We start from the raw sequence: 10,872 nt of genomic DNA, 5'->3' as shown, positions 1-10,872 counted from the left end.
TTTAATTTAATATTTGCAGGGCAAGGATATTCATGGGATAGCGATGGTCACTTTGGCTGATTTTAAATGACTGAGAGTTTATTTTTAACATGAGTTGACAAAACAATCTAACCACGAAGTCCAGTTAGTAGCTAATGCTCTGCTTTTGATCTTACCCCAGCATCTTCCTCAGCAGATGGAATTTATTTAGTTGTCATGAGTTCAAATCTCCATTTCTCTGAGCACTTTAAAGCTGCTATGATCAACATTTTCATATCAACAATAGATGAAATAAAAAATGTGTAATGTGAAGGCGGAATGTTTAGTGACAAACCCACAGAAAATAATCACCAGACTCTGGAGTTCCCCCTCAGCTCTACAGTTTGTTTTAGTGTCTTTTAGCTCAGTTTTGGTCTGACACCCTCAATATTACTATTTTGGAGAGCAGTGGGCGTGAACCAGCTGCAGCTAAAACCTACAAGGCTATAAATAGGGATGTCAGTTTCAGTTCATTTAGCCTTCGATAGCCTGACAGTCAGCCTTTAACATGCATAAACACAGTGCTCACTGCCCACCATCCAGGCTCCATTGGTTAGCAAACGTTAGCCTTAGCCACTGCCTGGGCCAGGTGGCAGCTTATTTTCAGTGCCGCTTATTTTTGATTACTGCTGGTAACTTGCAAAACTGTTGCTGTGGAAACACTTTGCCTACCCTCCAGCCTCCCCTGAGGTAACCCCAGTGAGTAAGCGGCTTCATTTTGACCTGCAAAACCTCTTTAGCATTAACTATGTTAGCACCACTAGCCGTGCTAACCCTGGTAACAACACACTTAACAATGCTGAAGGGGTCCGAGCATAGATTTATTGTAATGTAAGGCACGGTGGTACAGTGGTTAGCATTGTCGCCCCACAGGAAGGGGGTTCCTGGTTTTAACCCTGGGGTGGGGGAGCCTTTCTGTGGGGAGTTTGCGTGTTCTCCCTGTGTCAGTGTGGGTTTTCCAGCTGTGCTCCGGCTTCCTCCCACAGTCCAAAGACATGCAGGTTAATTGGTGACTCTAAATTGGCCATAAGTGTGAATGTGAGTGTGAATGGTTGTCTGTCTCTATGTGTCAGCTTGATTGTGTGGTGAACTGTCCAGGGTATGCCCTGCCTCTCGCCCAGTGTCAGCTGGGATAGGCTCCAGCTTCACTGTGACCCCCAACAGGATAACCAGTTATGGTAAATGAATGAATATTTATACTAGATGGCGAATGCCAAGATGGTGCCTAATTATTCCACAGGGGTTTGATCGCATGGCATATATGACAAAAAGTTTTTAGCTTCCAGGTTTACATTTACAGTATGCCACTCATTGAAAATGCACAGTAGTGCATCTTTTGCTAGCCCGGCCCACAAGTTCCTGCTCGGCTCATGAACTTTACATTGTGATGTCACAGATTTCAAAAATGCCTTTCTCGGCTCCAGGAAAGTTTCACAAATATAAAACCCTCCATGGATTTAAAAAAAAAAAAAAAAAAACATAATAGAAAGAGTCATAATTGACCTAATTTGCAGTTTTAAGTTTCCTGTCAGCAGCAACTAACTCATCGAAGCAGACAGTGGGAACAGTCTTTCCACAGCAACACTTTGGGTCCTTACTAACAGTAATCACCGAATGAGTGGCACCATGAGCTAGCTCCCACTCGACCTGGGTGGTGCGCAGTGCAGTAAACTGAAGAGTAGTAACATTAACCTATAGACTGACATGCATAACCGGTCAAAACTATCCTCTGACGTTAATTAATAAATAGTTAACTGTTGACATCCCTAACTATAACCCACCTGCAGCACCAAACTAAAGACAGATATAGTTAGCAACGAGCTGCTGAAATAGCAGAGCATTTAGCGGTTAAAGAGAAAGATTGGTGAAGAGCAAATAAGAGCTAAAAGGAGAGAGACATGAATACTAATGTTACTGTGTATCTGCTGGGTGGGTTAAAAAGCAAATGTTTGCTAACATGCTCAGTATATTAACTCTATGGTGGTTATATGTCTGAGCTCTGTTTAGGCCTACAACTTGTTTCCACTGCCACAACAAAGCAAAGAAATGTACGTGATATAGTATGATCAAAAGCTCCAGAACAGCTACCAAAAGGACCTTGTCATGAGGGTGTTTTGTGAACTACTGTTTCCAAGCTCGAGAAAGAAGCTATTTCAACTTAAAGCCAACTTCAGATAATATTTTTTTTCTTTTCACACCATTTGAAAAAAATCTTTACATTTTTTGTCTCGAGACCTTCTTGAAGAGTTGGTCTCGGTCCGGTTGTTTTGGTGCACATTGCTGTGTTCACACCTGCCCAAACGAACCGTGATTAGGGGGCAAACAAACTTGAGTTCAACTAAACTGAACCAAACAGGGCAGGTGTGAAAGCACCCTTAAAGTCATTTTGGCAATCTGATTATTGCAAATTGTTTTTGTGAGTGTGTGTATCTATGCACGTATGCACCTGTATTTATTAATAAAGCCTGTCATAAACATGATGTGACTGCGTGACTGGATACACTGCTAAATAAATTGTTTGGAATTATTGCCTCACACCTAGCTCTTTCAGGGCAGAGCAGCCTTGGCCAGACATTCAGTTCAAGCAAACCTCTCTACAAAAGCTGATAATCATATCATTAAATTATCAGGGATTTTGTCATAACTGAATTAATCCATTTTGCAAGCAATTATTCATTTGAGTATAATTTTGTTTACAGCACAAATCTCTTATTTACTGCAAGTCCTCTCAGATGTCAGGTCTGTGGCAGGCAAACCATTTTAATTAATGATTCTATCAAGCACAGTCTTAATTTTAAGTTTTTAACTGAACCTTGGTTAGACCAAGATAACAGCAGTCAACCCCTCCCAACTTCAATTTCATGAGCATTCCTTCCAGAACAAGCAGAAACTGTTACTACTGACTATTTCTAATATTGTTTTTTGAGTTGACTGTGCACACAAATGGTCAATCACAGTTAATCACATGATGATATATTACTAAAAACACCAGTGAATTATTCATTCAGGCTTTCTCTTCCACACCTGCCCTCTCTTGGGTCTCAGTCGATGATCTTGCAGATAATTTAAGTTCTAAAATTACCAATCTTATTAATGCCCGTTGCCCCCACTGAGGTGAAGGCAGTGTCTGGCAAGAAAAAAGCATTGGAGAAATGCCATGCTGGTGAAAATTAATAACATAAAGTGTCAAAAAGCTGAACACAGGTGCTGAAAAACAAGGTTCATTATAACATCTATAAAGAGAGACTTCACACTTTTAATTTAGAACTTAGAAATGCAAGGCGGTCCTTCTTTGACATCATTGCCAAAAATAAGAATAACGCACGTGACGTATTTGCCACTGCTGACAGGCTGACAAACCCTGAACTTATAAGTCATACAATAAATTTGCCTCATTCTCTGCTGACAAATTCAGAAAACTAGACCATTTGTCAGTCTCTCTATATGGGATATGGGGTCTGTATTGTGTCTACTTGAAACTAATTCAAATAGCATCACGCAATTTGATCATGCCAGCCATAAAACAACTGAAGTCCTCTTCCTGCTGCCTTGATATTCTCCTTACAGGCTTTTTCAAAAGTGTTTATCTGCACGGTATCAGATCTGCTGCAAACACTCAACACTTCTACTCCCTGGCTTTATGTGCACGGAATCCTTCACTCATTAAGCCAAGAACAATGTAGAAAACTCACTAATGAATAATTAAAGACCCAAATCAAATCTCACATTTTAAGTAAAAAAAGTGAAAAGGCTTTTCAACAGCGGAACACCTCCCTAGTTCTAAACAATTGTTTCAATGTTTTCCAGACAGGATTTTGACTACACCCCAGCACAGACTGCTCTTGTCAAGGCCTTCAATGACACTCACTGAAACACAGTGGAAGTTTCGTCTTAGTCTCAGTAATATTAGCTCTCAGCAGTACATTTAACATGGTCTACTGCAACACATTACTGGACAGGCTGAAAAACTGGGACTTTGACAATATGATTGGTACACACTGAGTATGAAAAAAATGACTTGGAGTTCCCCAAGGCTCCATTCTCGGGCCTCTTCTGTTCAGCATCTACATTCTTCCACTGGTTCAAAATATATAAAACTAACAAACAAAAACAATCGAACCATAATCATGCAGACGACACAATATCACCGGGTGACTGTGGTGCCATAGAAGCACTGAGCGCATTTAACAAATCAGTGATTGGATTTGTTTTTGAACCCCAAGAATAAGGATAGTCAGCACTCAGCTTCAGTCCCTAATGTTTAAGACCACAAACCAAGCCAGAAATCTTGGTGTAGTCATGCTTTAGAGCGAATTCTATACTGCTACATTAAGGACAATCAGCCTACTAAAATTATATCAAGTATTAAAGCTCGGGTAGGCACTTTAATGTTGGTGTCACGAGCAAAAATCCCACAATAACCTGAGCATATTGTAATTCAAGTGGTCTGCAAGAACACTAGATTTCTACATCTTTGCATGGTCAATGTGGCCCATGATGGGAGAATTTGGCCAATCACAGGCCAATTTCAGAGATCACTGCTTGGGAACTGTGGTCAAACTGCCAAACTCGGCAGTGCGGATCAAATATGAATCCAGATTCTGTTACTGCATTGCCTATTTCTCCCCTCAGATGTTTCAGAAAATGAAGCTTCACGTTTGATCATGCAGGACACAGAAGGCGTAAACCCCAGCTGTAATCAGCTGGCAGTCAGCTGATTGGATCACTGCTTCTAATCAGTCACACACCAATCACAGCCTATTCTCACAACAAGACTGTCCATTTAAGTATGGCCTCCGACTTAATGATCCCTGATACACCAATGATGCCACACACTGCTGCTGCTGGCAAAGCTTTACCTCCTCGAACCCAGCCTCCACCTTCCTAATTCAGAGTAACATGGCTCAAAGGTTAAAAAGGTATTTTATGTCTTGCTTTGGGCTCAATCTTGTATTCCCAGGGGGGTTGCTGCATTGTGCTCCCTATCTTGATTTAGCATGCTGCTTGTCTAATCCAGAGAGCATCTTAAGTGTGGAGCCATTAGTGGCAAGCATAACTGTTTCTCCATTTGTTGCAATAAACAGTTAAATCTATGATGAGAGTGTACCTGACTGAACATATTTTAGTGTACTGTTTAGCTGTAAAATCAGTATGTTTGGGACTCTACTGTCATGTTGGATAGTTGACCCAAAATGAAGCACCGCCAACCGGCCAGAGCAAGCTTTGTCATTTTACAGCTAAACATCACATTAAAACATGTTTCTGAAAGAAATAGGTTTGACAGTTTGACTGCAGTTCACTGACAGCAGTTGTGATTTTCATACTAATTTCATACTAAAAAGTTACCTACCATAGCTTTAAAGGGGCAATAAGCGAAATCGTTTCACCGCTAGGTTCGCTGNTATACCCGCTGCTTCTTCCCACATTAACCTGAATAACAAACCAGGGCTTGGTGCTCCGGTTGGATCCAAACAGAGAGCCGCTAGCTGGTAAGCTAGCGGAGGCTAACTGGCTGTGTTGGCAGCTGAGTGAAGTGGAGCCTGAGGAGGAAGCACCGGTTAGCCCCCGCTTTCACTGCAGGCAGATTCACTCGCCACAGGGGCGAGGAAATAAAACCTACTGGACCGGCTTGTAAACAATGGGCTGGAGATCAACACAGAGAGAGGGTGTGTGAGGTCATGCTATACCCCAGATGAAATTACACCTCTAGTTTTTCACATAGCAATTTTTTAATTCCTTCCCAAAAGTAACCCCTACAGATATGTACCTAGACCCTAGATCCATTTAGCAATTCCACTGCAGAAAGGACTCTTAAATGTGGGCGGGGTTGTTGTCGCTAAGTTCTCCATCCAGAGCTCACTGTATTTCCTCTTCACCGGTGATGCAGAGGGAAGTCTGTACCCCATTTATTGTCAACAGAACAGAGTTACATGCTGACATTTTCAGAACAAAAAGAACAAAAAAAGGCTGGAGTGAGATGTGAGGTATACTGATGGATTTACATCGATAACTCGTGCATTGAGTAACATTACAAGTTAATGTTCCACCTTAAAAGTCACTGGCAGTTGGCCCAGTGAATTACGTTTTTCTCCCCCAATCTATAGCTGCTGCTAGAGGCAGCAAAACATCCTTTCATTTTATAGTTCTGGTTTACTTATATATGAAAAACCTACCACAGTATGAACAGTGATTACATGAGCTTCAAAACCAGCCACAACTCAGCCCTGAGCAGAGTGACTGTCCACTATTAACCAATAGACAAACTGCAGTGTTCACAGCTCCACCTTTTAGTACCAGATCTGTGTGCTAGGTACCCCAACGGTTCCATTGGTACCACCGACAACTTTTCACAGTGTACCAAATTGAAGTGAACTGGACTGCTTGGTGTAACAAGGCTTACTACTCCTGTTACTACCACTGTTTATTAAGCCATACAAATAGAACAGAGCACTGATTGGTTCAAAGCCATAATATATTTCTAAACTGCTGCTCCCAGACCTCTCAGATGGTCTGGGACAAGTCTGTTTACTGTCCCCGGAGTCAAAACTAAACACAGAGAAGCAGTGTTCAGTTTTTATGCACCACTGGCTTTTATTAAATTAACCCTGGGACTACTTATTCATATCTTGCACTCCGCTGTAACTGCACTGTCATTTTTAGTCTCTTTTTTTTATATTCTGTTTCAATTTACTCTTTTAAATCCTATTTAAATGGGTCTTTTTACATTTGTTTTTTTTTTTATATTGCCTTGTGTTTCTTTTCTTACAGCCTCTGTGTCTGCAAAGCACCTTGAATTGCCTTGTTGCTGAAAGGTGCTATACAAATAAAGTTGCCTTGCCGAGACTCCAGCACGAAGTTATTTGAGTGAACCAAACAAAAGTGGATTTAAGTCCTCGGGCATTATACCGCAGAAGATTTGTGTTGTGAAATTGCTTTCTCTATTCCAACAATAGGAATGGGACTCCTAACTCATGGAGCATGTAATTCAACTGCCTCAGCTGTCATTACTTTGAGTTTGAAAACTTTGATGAAACCTTGGATGAGTAGTGGAGTACATCAGAGCGGTCTTTTCTTTTTAAACTGGATGCTTCACCTACAGTGTGTCTTGCAAGTTTCCACAGATACCCAGCGCACACGGCTAACAGCATGGAGCCAAAAATATCTGATGGCCAAATTGATCTTGCCACCATGTAATGATCACTTCTCGGATTCCATTAGGAGCCAAAACACTCAGGCGAACTTAAAACAAGCTCCTCTTTGTGTCTCTGGTGGAAATGTTTTCTTCGCGTTATCAGTCTGTACATAGGCCTCTTATGTACGTCAAAAGCTGGTGACCTCTAACCTGAGTACCCTACGTGTAGCTGAAGTGCACACTTGTGTGAGCAAAAGCAACAGTATTGTGGTCTCGACACCTCAGCAGTGGGTGAAAGTGATGCACAGAGATGAGTGTGTCTTTCATGTGTGTGTAGCGTGTTCACGGACACGTGTCTATGTGTATGTCTATATCTTTACATGTGCGAGCACTGAGAGACACTGCATCAGCGCTTTGGATCAATAAACAGGAACTAGCTTTAATCTGTCACAGGAGAATAAATCGCCTGCAATGATTGAGCAGGGAGCAAAGGCCATGAGACTGACCTCAAGTCTGTCCAGAAAGCGTCCATCTTGTGGGGACATTTATTTATATCTGCAGTATCACGACAGAAATGGTTTACAAATCACATTTCTGCAGCGCTAAAGTTTAAGACTCAATCTCAATTTCAGAGCAGAATAACTCTAAATGTGTGTGTGCCCCGGTGTGTGTGCGCTTTAATGAATGAATTAATGTCCTGTAAGCAGTCAGTTGCACATTCAATGTCTGCTGTTGCACCCAATAACAGCCGTTTGACTGCAGAGTCCTCGAGCAAACAATCCCCACCTGCTCACCCCCCTTGGCTGTGCTGGAGTCAGCTAATCTCTGATTTAACAGAGAGAGAGTGGGAAAATATGAATACAAAATGCAGTGAGTGAGTTGGATTTAGTTGAAGATGAACGTGTTGATATTTTGATGTTAAAATGCCACATCTTATCAGCAGCCTCAGCGGTTTGGCTGTTTGTTTTTCAAAGCTCATGATATGCCTCACTCCAGATTTGTGTCTGTACTGACGGACAAAATTTTAAATTTGAAGTGACTGATGCACGTCAGAATCATCATCCATTTAGCACACAGAATTGAGGAGGTGTTTTTTTTTTGGAGTCAGACGGAGGTGGATACACTCAACCTGCGTTACATGAATAATAAAATAAACAAAACTGAAAGCCCAACAGTCCTGTTAAAATGTCATCAGTGTACATCATCAAAAACTTGGATTTATTAGGATTAATACTGAGTGGTGTTTTCAGAAAAGCAGGGTTTGTTGTGCCTTGGTGGCTGAATGATTACAGCGCATGCCACATAAGCACAACGTCCCCAGTTCGGTTCCAGCCCAGACCTTTGTTGCATGTCATACCCCGCTCTCTGCTCTGCCTCTTCAATGTCAAACTGTCACATTAAGGCAAAAATGCCAAAAAAAAAACCCCTGAAAGAAGAAATTAGTCTAGCAAAGTAATACTGTACAGCATTCTACACACAAAGATTGGTAGAAACCTCAGGAAGAGCAACAGAGCAGGGGGCCTTTTCGTATGGATTATTACAGTGTACAGAGTGGAAGAGGATGAAAAAAAATCAGATAGCGAAGATAGGTACAGAATATCAAGAATAGATCCGGGAGGACGTCAAGCAACTTCAAGCCGCACAACCTTCTCTCCACCATAAGAACCTGGAACTGAACAGACTACCCAAACACACAAGAACAGAGCTTGAGCACACGTCATTCACACAGATAGGAGAATGAACAAACACACACACAGCAAAGAGAGAGAGACAAGAGGAGAGGCTGGAGGATGAAGATCTAGATCCAAACATCTGGAAAGAGGCACAGGCAGCCAGGAGAGAGCAGTCCCAGTACAGCTGATGGTCTAACTCACCATTGCGTGGCGACATTATTGCTCTTGTTTATGCCCTGAAGAATTACAAGAACTTTACAATTTTATCTCCAGGTCACCCACGATGTCAGACCCTGAGAACCTTACTTTAGACCGAGAAAAATATGAGCTCATGATTTCAGTTATTAAGTGTCAAAATGTGATGACTCTGCCCTACTGCAGATTCACTGATTATAGTGCAGCCGTGAAGGGAAACCTTCATGAAGGAACTGTGGAGAAAATACTATGTTTCAGTTTGGCAGACTGATTGCAGCAGTGATTAAAGGTCCAATGTGTAGGATTTAATACATTGGCAGAAATGGAATGTGTTTATTTTTTAGTACATAATCCCCTTAAAAAAAGAAGCATCAATGTCTTACCTTAGAAGCTGTTTATATCTACATAGGGAGTGGTTCCTTGTCCATGAATCCACCATGTTTTTACAGTAGCCCAGAATGGAGAAATCAAACACTGGTTCTGGACAGGGCCATTCGTTTTTCATGTCGGCCACTGTAGTTAGCAGTCCCTTTGCGACTAGCTGAGGAAAAACACTTATTTTTAGTGAAACTGCTTTATTCAGTGATTTTATGAGTTTTAATCACTGGGTCTGTTTGTTTTAGAGAGGAAGAAACCTCTGCAGATAATTTCGGCTCTCGAAAAAATATCCTGAATGTCTGGATCTTAAGTTATCAGAGAAAATAAGGGAGCACAAATTAGCAGGTGATCGGCTAGCAACCCATCTGCCAGTGTTAATTTCAGGCTAAAAATAGATCTTGATAATAAAAACTAAGACAAAATCTGTGTTTCATTCTCGTTGATGAGGCGAGACGTGACGAAAATGTTAGTGGTGGACTATCGGACATTGAAAGCTGAGAGCGGCTGTGCTTGTTATTATCTTCAAATGCTGCATGAGCGACAGGCTGGTGATCTCCAGTAAATAGTCGGTGCCAGGATGTTTCGCTAGCTAGCATAAACACTCACAACAGAGCGGCTTCAGTCGTTGGTGCAAGTTGTGAGCTGTAATTCAGTAGTAAGTAATCAGCCGCATGTGTCTGACTGTGAATAGTGAAGTGTTGAATTGATGTGTGGAGTTTGTTAGTTGCAGCGGTGACTGTTAGCAGTTAGCTCTGCTCATTAGCCGCTAAACAGCAGTGGAGCAAGAAGCCACCTGACGCTGGTCTTCACAGCTGATCTAAAACATTTTGAATTTTCGGAAGCATATTGCATTCACTTGACAAACAAAAAAAGCCCTGTTTTTTTCTGTTTTTCGGAGTAATTTATTTATTTTTCTGTTTTTTGGTGTAATTTTTTCTGTGTGTTTTTCTAGTGTAGGCCTATCGCTCAGTGTAACAGGTTAGGTTAGTAACAGGTTTTAACAACGTTAGCTGACAAACGTGTATGGGCATGATTTCAGTTGTCAGGTAACTTTAAGCTAACAGTTTTTTTCCATCATGCTGGACATTGTTACTCATCACAAATTTGTCAGCTAACGCTGTTACAACCTGTTACTAACCTAACCTGTTACATTGAGCAATAGGCCTACACTAGAAGGATGCAGTCTTAAACGGGTCCATGTCATTGGTCCCACAGCCCATTGGTTTGACATCCCATTAGTCCGACTGTCCGCGGTGCTGAACGGCTCGCGGCGGGCGTATGGTGCGCCGCGACCGGCTCTGGGTCAGCTGGGAAAGGCTTGAGGTGGAGCAGGCTCACGGCTTATGTGTTTGTCACTTTCTTTTTCATTTTAACCCACACCATGATCTTTTCCTGACCCTAACCAAGTGGTTTTTGTGCCTAAACCTAACCTGGGGTCTGTTTCACAAAGCAGGTTCAACAAACTAACGGACTTCG

The sequence above is a fragment of the Epinephelus moara genome, chromosome 13 (assembly GCF_006386435.1).
Source record: "Epinephelus moara isolate mb chromosome 13, YSFRI_EMoa_1.0, whole genome shotgun sequence".
Classification (NCBI taxonomy): domain Eukaryota; kingdom Metazoa; phylum Chordata; class Actinopteri; order Perciformes; family Serranidae; genus Epinephelus; species Epinephelus moara.
The sequence above is the reverse complement of the archived record's forward strand: the minus strand, read 5'-3'. Positions refer to the sequence as shown.